The sequence below is a fragment of the Schistocerca americana genome, chromosome 8, assembly GCF_021461395.2.
Source record: "Schistocerca americana isolate TAMUIC-IGC-003095 chromosome 8, iqSchAmer2.1, whole genome shotgun sequence".
In the NCBI taxonomy this organism is placed as follows: Eukaryota; Metazoa; Arthropoda; class Insecta; order Orthoptera; family Acrididae; genus Schistocerca; species Schistocerca americana.
Genome location: NC_060126.1, coordinates 133,204,024 through 133,215,350, shown reverse-complemented (window position 1 = coordinate 133,215,350; position 11,327 = coordinate 133,204,024). Strand labels below are relative to the sequence as shown.

At 36.3% G+C, this 11,327-nt stretch overlaps 1 protein-coding gene across 2 annotated transcripts in view; it reads left to right on the top strand.

Annotated features, from left to right (window-relative positions):
* The first annotated feature begins 1,181 nt into the window (after positions 1 to 1,181).
* The window catches only part of LOC124545013 (lebercilin), a 193,204-nt gene continuing 183,058 nt past the window's right edge, over positions 1,182 to 11,327 (top strand). For both annotated transcript variants that reach the window (XM_047123789.1, XM_047123788.1), the window contains exon 1: positions 1,182 to 1,343. The gene's annotated coding sequence lies outside the window, so the exon portion shown is untranslated. The remainder of the gene's footprint in view (positions 1,344 to 11,327) is intronic.

Genomic DNA, 11,327 nt, shown 5'->3' with positions numbered 1-11,327 from the left:
TAGGAAAAAAAGCTACCTTTCCTCTTAATCTTACTGTGGCATGCTCAGCCCTGAGTATTCGCTGGCTTCAATGTATACTGGTAAGTGGGAGACAATGTACTTACCCTGAAGCGTTAATAAGCCTGTGATCCTAATATTTTCATTAAAAGTTGGAAATTTGTTCCGACACTGCTGTGGGGTTTACAAAAAAGAGCATTCCCAATAGAAAGCAGTGTAGAACAATTTTTTCTGTTGTTGGTGAAATTGGGACACTACTGTTTTATCAAAACTCTCTGCAACTCGAAAAATCGATGTTTATCGAAAACAGAAACAGCTGTTAATACAAATAATTTACATGACTGGTGTGGTTTTTCGATTTGGTTATGTCTTTATGAGACTGTCTGCTAAATAAAACGAAACAGTCCTTTTCCTTACTGCAGCAATTGGAACACACGCCAGATAAACAATAGTTATTTTCGTACGAATCATCATATTAATGTTCCTGATTTACAAAAATAACACGATGGAATACACGATGTACTGAAATCGTATGCATTTTACTAAAAAATAAACATATTGTTTAAGTAAGCGGAGAAATAGTCTCATATGTTCGTCGAATACACAGTTTCTCACGTACAATACGAAGTAGGGCTTCCTTTGATATGCCAAATCTGGATATAAGTTCGGAATCGGTGTCATCTCTCTTTCTTTTCCTTCCTCATTCTCATGAGCAGATCAGCCAAAATCTCGCCATAGTTCTCTGCAGCCGTTACTATCTGTGGCATTTTGAAACAGTATTCTCCAGTTAAGCTCGCTAACCGGCTAAAAATCGCCGCTTAAGTTATCTCGAGTTTATTCTCCGGTTAGTGTGTATTCCGGGTTCGCACAACGCGTTTTTGGAGCTATTCCGTGAATAGAGCGCAACCAGCTGCTAACCAGAGATTGTACAACTGAACTGGCCCCTGGTGTTACGAACGTCATTCACGAGAAGACATCGCAATTTTTTGGAATGGCTAAAAGTGTTGCACAAGTAACCCCAGGTTCGTCACCTTAGTGGCGACCAACTATCATCACTTTTCTTGGATGTCAATGGAATATAATCGTTGGTGCGATTGATAATACATTTCTCTAGATTGTATCTATGATTTTTTAGTTACTTTGTACGACTTTACGATGTTCTTTGATCTGTGAACAATTGAATAACTGTTTTGTAAATAAGCATTGTTGAAATGTGTCATTGTTTTTATTGAGCTGCTGTTACTTGTAATTTAAGGTTTAATACGACGTAAAATTAGGAAGAGGAGCAATATTTTTCTTGTGAGCTTGAGGCTGTTGCAAAGGAGCAGCAAATCCTGGAGTGATAGGTAAGTTTCTTGTGAGTTAGAGCGTCTAATGATTGTGACAGCGCTTGAGAGTTGCCAGACAGTTCAGTGTTTATCTTATGAATGTACAGTAAATTACAGCTGTATTTTCTGACACGTCAAATTTTGTTTGTTATTGCTTCATTGCCTACATATTCCTTTGGCGGCACACCGATTGTCAATTTCTTTTCGATTCCTCATGAGCTACTAAGAATTTCTGTCTGTTCCAAGAATTTTCCCCGTAAACTAGTATTCCTCTGGCATGGCTATCACACTTTCCAAAAGCCGATTACATTCTAATTTCTTCTTTTACGCTGTCGATTCGGCACGAAATACTTTCCAAAATCGATCTCTTGTTAGACCTTTTACGGAACTCGTATTCCCGAACCATCCATTGTGCGTTAATGATTCTTCAATCAAACCTGGTTTATAAATTAATGTATCAAGATATCGTGATGATCAGTATGAACATCTCATCAAATAGTTAGTACATATTAAATGATTGATTGTTTTATTGTTTGTCCCCTAATATCAAATATTTGATTGTCCATGCGGTTATCAAATATTGCAAATTCTGACAAGTTTTGATCATTCAGTCTTTAAATTATTGCGCCTTAAAAAAATTGAAGCTTGCTTTGACCGTCTGAAGGTTGTGAGGGACAGTTTTGAGTTCAGTTCAATCCTGTTAAATCTGTTGAGTTGTGTGTGGTGAATTTTTAAAGCTCAGTAACTGTGGTTTTGCTTGATGTGCTACGTTTCAATGTAAAATCCTTAATTCAAACTATCTTCAAGTAGCTTAATTCAGGCAACTACTTTGTTCTTCTTTTTTGTTCTATTTATTTAAAATGCTCTGCACTACTGCTTCAGAGTACTTATTTCTAGCTTGTTTGAGATAACTTTTTTGTTCAATGCCTTCTCAGGTAATGTAGGCACAATTCATTTACTAGTAAGCGTAATATCTTACCTGGGTCATTCCATTGCAGATAATCAGATTGGGATTGCATAATGGTTACAGATTTTAATGAGATTTGAAACAGTTATTACTTGCAGTAAGGTAAGTTCATATCTCAGGTATTGAAATGTGTAACCCCCATGGACTGAACTAGACCCCCTCCCCCAAATTAATTGTTTTGGCTGCTTTTATTTGTCTTTTGTATTATGAAGCCACCATGTGTGACCTCCTAACACCTGTACAGTTTTGCAAGTTTGCATCTTCTTTTTCTTTTCTTTTTTTCTTTCTTGTCAGTGACAGTATGGAAATTATATTTGGTATGTACAGAATGGTGATCAGACTGAATTCACTGAGCAAATTGGTTGTCTTACCTGCATGCAAAGGGGTCGACAGAAGCGTCCGATCCAACGCGTCGGCTTTGACCCGTGACGTAAGTTTGTTGTCGTGTGTGACGTCGTGACGGCGCGGAGTGTGGCTGTCTCCAGTTCTGTTTTATCTTATTTTATTTACTTTTCTGATCTGTTCGTTCTATCTCGTGAGAATTTTTTAAAATTTAAAAACATTTATTACTTATTTTAATTATCTGTTTCCTCGAATTTCTGTTTTAGTTTATTATATTTATCTTTCTGATCTGTTCGTTCTATCCCGTGAGATTTTTTTTAAAAAAAGACAAAAAACACTAATCAGCTACTGAAGCATCTATATCTTCTATGGGTTGCAGGGGTTACGACCCTTGGAGAGGTGGGTGGGTATTCATGCATGGCTGTCTTCACTTACACGTTGTAGCTACGCAAGGCGTCTAAATTTGTTTATATTTAGTTTGCCCCCCACCCAAAACACCTCATTTCCCGCGCTTGTCCCGTTAGTGTCATTAGGCTTCTTGTGGAAAGTGTGTGTGTTTGTTTTTGTTTCCGCCATATTTGTGACGTCATAGGTCAAAGCAGACGGGTGGGATCGGACGCTTCCGTATTTCCATGCAAAGTACTTTTTGAATTTTGAAACTTACAAAATTGTTGAAAATCAGTTTTGCCCCTCCCCTCCAAATTCCTGTGTGCACAAGGTCGCAAAATGCTCCCAGTTGCGTCATTGTGTAACTAACTTATAAGTGTAATTACCCCTAAAATATCTTTGTGGTACACCAGTGCATAACTTTTTTGCTGTACCCTTGACAATGTGTATGTGCCGAAAAGGACAATATTGCAAATACCAAAGAATTTTACTCGAGAGGAACATTAGTATTGCAAACATATTCAACCCGAATTAGTAGGAACTATATGTTTCACACTCCAAACGTGTCAATTATTATCTAAATATACTTTTCGCTCTTGGTAGTGCTGAAAGTTCGTAATCAACTGGAATATTTCAATTTCAGTTGTCGTGTAAAATGTGTGTTGTCTGTCTGTTATAATGTTTGGCACAATATTTGTTAAATGTCTCTGTGTTTCACCCAGCTGACTTCACTGGTTAAAAAGTAAGCTTTAGCTGGTCCAGGTCGATACAGGACATCTTTATAACAAAGGCAAGGTACCACTTAGTTATAGACACAAATAATGTAAGAAAATGGCCTGATTTCGTGCCACAGCAATATTTGTTGGTATTGTTTTGCAGACTGTTGTGCCTCTGTGTTATGTGAGAGATAATCCAGACCATGTTTGATGAAGGTTGAAGTTTGGAACATCTTACTACATCCTTTCTGGCAGGTATAAAGTGGTGATAATGCCTGGTGTTTGGAATTGTCCTGCACTCACCAAACCTTTCATTCAGTGAAACAGCATCATTACATATTTTCAATGTCTTCTGATGACACATAGAAGAAGTGAACACCCTATTCTCTCTTGGGATGCGTATCTCAAAGTGCTTGTGCAGTGACGATTGGTTGTGTGAAGTTCGTGGAGGCTACTTGTGGCAGCCAGTCTTTTGACTGGCTCCAGCTCAGCTCCATCACAGGTGCTATTTCCATGGCTAGTGGCAAAGGAATGCCGCAGGTAGCATCAATTCCAAAGTCCTCAAAATGCACTGTCGGATATTTTAAATTTTTTCCAATTTTTATATTGAGATGATGTCCATTTGGAAAATGGTGAATTTTTTATAAGCTTAGTCTTGCACCTTTTGTGTGGGGGATAATGGTTTTCCGATAATAATGTACTGCAGCTGTTAAGTGAATGAGATACAAATGGTCTTTGAAGTTGATGATGTTGACCTGATTTTGGTATATATAGTACAAAAGGATGCACCATGGCCTGGGATTGTTGCTTGTGACATGGTTGTGCTGCATCTTGTACAAGAAATGAATAATTCTCTGAAAAATCGAGAGTTTCTTTCAGTGAAGCTAGATAATGTGATTGCTGCTTTATTACAAAATGATTACTTTTCAGCAATTCCGGTTTATTGCAAAAAATGGGTATGAAATCTTCAACTGTTTCCACCAATTAGTGTACACACCAATATGTTATGATCCACTGCATATAGGGCTGCTGTACATCTTGAGCTAAACACAGTGTTTCTGATTCTGCAAGAATTTAAGCTTAAATTGTTTGTGTGTACAACACTTTTCAGAGGTCCATTCCCTTTGATATGGACTGTTCTGAAGAGTATTATGATATTTTGGTAAAACACTTGAATCCATCTGGCCCAGCTAAAGCATACTTTTTAATCAGTGAAGACAGGTGGGTGAAGTTCAGGAATATCCTGAAACCATATGCGCTGCCAAACATTATAAGTGGCATATGGGCTGGACAACTGAAACTGAAATAGGTCTACTCCAATTTTAGCACTACAAATGACAAAGGTCACCAGTCTGCAAGGTATGTGACTTTCTATTTAGATAATTATGGATACGTTCAGAGTGTGAAACATAGTGTTTCTACTTATTGAGGTTGAATATGTTGGAGAATAATGTCTCTCCTGTCTAAAATTCTGTGGCAGTTGCAATAGTGTCCATTTTGACAAATACATATTTCTAGGGTACAGTAAAAAAAAGTATGCATTGGAGTACTTCATAGATATTTTGGGAGGAATTAAATTTAGCTAAAAGCTACATAATGAGGCAATTTGCAGCATGTTGTGACCTTGCACACATTTTCCAAATAATGTTTTTTGACAGTTTCGGAATTTTCTAAATATGTGTGTGTGTGTGTGTGTGTGTGTGTGTGTGTGTGTGTGTGTGTGTGTGTGTGCAAGTGAAGCAACTGAATTTGTTCAGTGAACTCGGTCGTCTCACCTTTCTATACATACCAAATATTTCAGTACTGTCATCCACAAATGAGAACAAAGTATTGGAAACTTGAAAAAATAACTTGTGTAGCAATTGGTATGTGTATCACATCCGAAACATCAACCACTGCAATGCGTTATTGCTTTTTTCCTACAAGGGAGAGGTGTTAGCTTTCTAATGAGACAAGCATTTGGGCTGTATCTGTTTTCATACAGGACCTAGGTTGTCACATATGAGTTTTATTATTATTGTTATTATTTAAATGGCCAAATTAGTAACTTTGGGGCAGTCTCTGCCCTCCCCAGGGGTTACACATTTCAGTACCAGAGATACGAACGTACTTTAGTGCAGGTATTAACTGTGTCAAATTTCATTAAAATCTGTAACCATGAAGCAATCTGCTTTGGCTAAAATCTGATGATTTTCAATAGCAGCACACATCATCTTATTGAAGGAAAGTGCAGATTTCATTTTTTGTTACTAAAATCTCCCCGCTTGTTATTTAATATAATACTCATAATTTTATTTATCAAGTAGCAGTATTTCTCCATCTTGAAATGTAAGCCACGGTTTGGAAGAGGTTCCACTTTATGTCATAGGTAGTATGTGATTGTATAATGATGGTGCCCCTGCACACTTTACAGCACAAGTTTGTGCAGCTTTAACTCATACCTTAGGCAATTGCCCAAGGAGGACCTGCACCTTGGCCTGCAAGATCCCAGTACCTAACCCCATCAGTCTTCTTTCTTTGTGGCTACATGAGAACTGAAGCGCACACATTTGTAATGCGTCACACATTTTCTTTTGAATATTGGGTGCCCTGCTTTGTAAATACCGGCTATTATCTCTCGAGAAATTTGTAGTACGAACCATCGAACTCCGTCAGTTAAGTATTGATAATCGCTACTGTAATGTCACATCTTGGTGTGTCTTTTGAATTGCATTTTTTAATGGTGCTATTTGTTGTCATATTTTCATCGATTCTGAGAGAAATCATATTTTTAATCTCTACTGTTACAGAGGTTATTATAATACAATCTTGGTTTATCAATCTTTTTGCCCTCTTCTTATTCTTCTTCTGCTTTTACGGCCTCATTGGACCACTTCAGTCAATCATTTCTGGTCCTCTTCTTTGGTATATTCCCCTTCCGAGTGGCCCAGTATCTCTTCATTCGTTCCGATGCTTTTCGTCGTTCCTTATCTGTAAATACCCTTTTCATTGTATGTCGTTTGTCAATTTTTGGTTTAAATCTTATTTCTGTGTCCCTCAACTTCTTTAAATTTGGCGTTTTGTTCTGCAAATCATCCAGAGTTATTTCCAGTTCTTCCATATCCTCTCTTATTTCCTTAAGCCATCCTCCTTGTTGTTTCCAATTCCAGAGTTTCTCAATAATTTTCCTTGATAATCTGGTTTCTGGTGTCCTCAGAATGTGACCACAAAAAGAGATCCTTTTCTTTCGTATAGTATCAGTGATGGGCTCCAGTTCTCTGTATACCACTTCATTTGGAACTATCCGCCATTGCCCAGCTTTTTGATATTTCTTATTTATGCATGTTCTAGCAATTCTTCTCTCTACTTTTAAAATTTTGTCAATTCTGTTTTTCTGGGTGACTTTAAAAAGAGTTTCACTTCCGTATGTAACCTCTAGTTGACCACCGTCTTGTAATGTTTTAATTTTGTTTTAATTGATAGACATTTTTTATTGTACGTAGACCATGTTAGTTTTTGAGCTTTTATCATTTTATTAGTTCTTGCTCGCCATGCAGGTTTCTCGTCCAATTTATGTGTTATAATTTCACCCAGGTATTTAAATTGTTTCACTATTTTAATTTCCCTATTGTTCACTGTGATGTGATCTATTACAAGTGGATCCGTTACCATTATTTCAGTCTTTTCAAATGATATCTGGAGTCCTAATTTTTGTGCTATATTTTGTAAGCTTGTTATTTGTTTCGTGGCTTCCCGAATATTATTAGCTAGTAATGCTAGGTCATCAGCAAATCCCAAGCAATTTAGGTTTATTTTATCTTTCTTAGTTCCAATTTTAACATTCATAGGATTTTCCTTGTACCATTCTCTCATTACATATTCAAGAGCACAATTGAATAGCAATGGTGATAAACAATCTCCCTGTCTCAACCCTGTTTTAATCGTAAATGGTTCAGATATTTCTCCTCTAAATTTTACTTTGGATTTGGTGTTTGTTAAGGTTAACTGTATCATTTTTATTAATTTAGGATGAAGTCCAAAATTCCTTAATATTTTCATCATTGAAGATCTATGGATGCAATCGTACGCCTTTTTGAAATCTACAAAGGTTATGACTAGTTGTTTTTGCCTTCTTTTGTAGACATCCATAACTAACTTCAAGGTGATTATCTGTTCTGGGCAGCTTCTCCAGGATCTAAATCCTCCTTGATACTCTCCCAGTTCCAGTTCTAATTGATCTTTACAGCGGTTGTATAGTATTCTTGACATGATCTTATACGTGCAGTCCAAAAGGGAAATTCCTCTGTAGTTGTCTGGATTTGATTTTTCTCCTTTCTTATGTAATGGATGTATTATAGCAGTAGTCCAATTTTCTGGTAATTTCTCTTCATTCCAGATTTTTACTATGCATTGGTGTAATGCTATCTTTACTGGTTCTGCTGCATATTTCCAAAGTTCAGCAAACGTTTGATCTTCTCCACTTGCCTTGTAGTTTTTGAGTTCTTTCAAAGCTCTGTAGACCTCATTAATTGTAGGTGGATTTATATTTTCTGCTGGTGTTTTAATTGGGGTTTCTGTGTTTATCTGAAGAAGTTCTGGGGGATCTTCACAATTTAGTAACTTGTTAAATGTTTCTGCTAGAATTTCTGTATTTTTACTATTGTTATGGGCTAGGTTATTATCTTTATCTTTTAACATTAATGTTGGAGGATCATATCTTTGTAATTATCTGCCAAATATTTTGTAATAGTCTCTTGAGTTTGTTTTTTCACTATTTGTTTCTATCATTAGAAGTATATCTTTTTGGTACTGACGTTTAACTCTCCTTATTATTTTTTGTGTTGTCTTCCTTTGTTTTGTGAGTTCCAAATATGATTTTTCTGTTTTTTCATTTTGATGCCTTAACCAGGCTTGGTGTCGATCCAACACTGCTTCATCACATTCATCGTTCCACCACTGGTGTTTTTTCCTTGGATTTATAGGGGCAACTTGTTCAGCTATTTGTTTCAATTTGGGAATTATTTCTTCCAGATCATCTGTTATTTTTATATCCCTGGTTTGTGCTTCATAATCCTCATTTTGTATCAGTTTATGAGGGTCATAGGTTCTCTTCTTCTTCTGGTGGGATTTTTTCTTTGCTGATGGGGTTAATTTAATTTTAATTTTTATCATGTAATGATCTGATCCGGTATCTGTCCCTCTCAGTACTTTCACATTGTAAATTTCCTTGTGGTAATTCTTATCCATGCAGACATGGTCCAGTTGCCATTCTCCTTTTTTCCAGTCTGGATGTTTCCAAGTTTTTAGTTTACTTGGTCTTCTCTTAAAATACGTCGACTTTGAGATCATGTCATGGTTTCTGCAAAATTCCACTAGTCTTATGCCATTTTTGTTTGTTCTTCTTTGTGCTGTCCATTTCCCTATTATGTCTCTATATCTCTTTTCCCTTCCTAACTGGGCATTGAAGTCTCCAATTAAAATTTTGATGTGATTTTTATTAATGTTATTCGTCGTTTGATCTAAGAGCTCCCAAAATTTTTCTACCTCTTCTCTGTGTTCTTTTTTATTATTTTTATCATTTGTCGGGGCATGGGCATTTATTATTGTGTACATTTTATTTGCAGCTTTTAGAGTTAATGTTGAGAGCCTGGGAGATTGTGCTTTAAATTCTATTATGGACTCTATTATTTTCAGACTCACCACGAATCCTGTTCCAAATTGTGGACACTGTTTCATGACTCTTTTCCCTGGTATTCCCTTATAAATCCTATATCCTTGTGATTCTATCGGCTCCTGATAAGTATTTCTCATTTCTTGAAGTCCGGTTATGAGAATCCCCTTGCGATCCATTTCATCCGTCAGAATTTTGAGTTTGCCTGGTTGTATGAGGGAATTTATATTGTGTGTCGCAATGTAGTTTATTTGTCCTGTCTTGAGTTTTGGTCGTCTGTCCGTTTTGGGTATTTTCAGATGCTCCGACTCATCCAAGTTATCTTTCAGGTGACTGCCCACCGTATCCGAGTGCAGTCTTCCTTGGTTATTTCCAAGCGGTGGATTATTCCTTGAAAGATTTCCTTCCATGTTTGACTTTCAAAAGTAGTCAACCTTGTGTGGAGCAAGCTCCGAGTTACAACTACGGTTGTTAGCCGTAGAGGTTGTTTAGTGTTTGGTCCGCGAGAGCTATTTTATTTCGCTCAAGTCCGCCGGTAAACCGGTGAGGACCCCCCTATCCGCCACCTGGGACGCGCCACGTTGGAGTATCACCTCTCCGCCTGCTACGACACCGTAGTAGGTTCGTGGTTTTTTTTTGCCCTCTATAATAAACATTTTTTAAAAATTCGCACTGGCTATTTTTAGTCTCTTACAGAGGTAATTATAATACAATCTTGATTTATCAATCTTTTTTTCTAAAGTTTTTTTTAAATCACACTGTTTGTCATTGACCCCACTAAAGTTGTAGAACTTTCCTTATGACACTTTGTTCATTTTCTTTATGATAAATAAAGTTCATTTTGTGATTACCATAAAGATTTACTCATGATACACAAGTACATTGATAATTGTGTAATACAGTCTTCACTTGATATATGTAGCTAAAAAGTATTTTTTGAGACTAGCTTCAATTTCTTTACTATTAATTTTGTTTTAGCTTGTAATGTGTATCATGGTACCCACTGCAGCTATAGAGTTTTCTCTGGTAATAGATTTGCTCATCTTTTCAACAAATAGTTAAAGTTCTTTTGGTGTGATAATCATTTCCATTTACTACTGATCTTCACATATATTCATAACTGCGTATCACAGTCTCCAATTGAACAATAAGGTAGAAACACCATTCTTTGACAATGCTCCAGTCTTTGATATTTACATCAATTTTATTAAATAATGGGAAATGTAAAATGAAGTTAAATTTAGTAATAGTGTTATTGTTGACAGATCTGTGATATTGTAGGGAGTCAAGCAACCTTTTAAAATTTAGATCAACTGTAGCTGTTAATTTTAAGGAGAGTTATGTAAGACTGGTTTGTAAATTAGGTTCCAGTCTACCGTACGGTGTTAATTACTGGAACAACTGGAGCATCTTGTTCCAGATTTTGAACCCAAGAGAAATTACAAGCCTGAACAAATGACAAAAACTATAGAAGCTGTCCAGACATTCACCCTAATGGCCACTGCAACCAAGCTTGGTGTGTCAAGGGTATTACTGTCCATTTTTAACACCTCTTGTAGTTGTCTCATCAAATATTTTTTATATTTTATTTGGTTCATTTATTCAATGCAAACTGTTACATAGCCACAGTTTTGAATATAATGTTAATGTTAAAGTGCAGTACCACGACACCCGCAAAGATTGCATTTACTCTTATGTTCGCTCAAATGCCTCCATTTTCCTGCATTTATTTATTTCTGTTTATTTTATTGATATTGCTTACATTCCTAATGTATTCTGTAGTTACATTGACAATTGTTTCTTCTTTTAATTGGTTTGTATGTAACTCGCCATGTTTTGTACCTCTTGATGTAGCCTTGTCAAGTACTAATTTTATTTTATTAGTTTTGTTTATTAGTAGAAACTGTTATGTAGGCATGCTGTTCATATTTTGTGTTAAA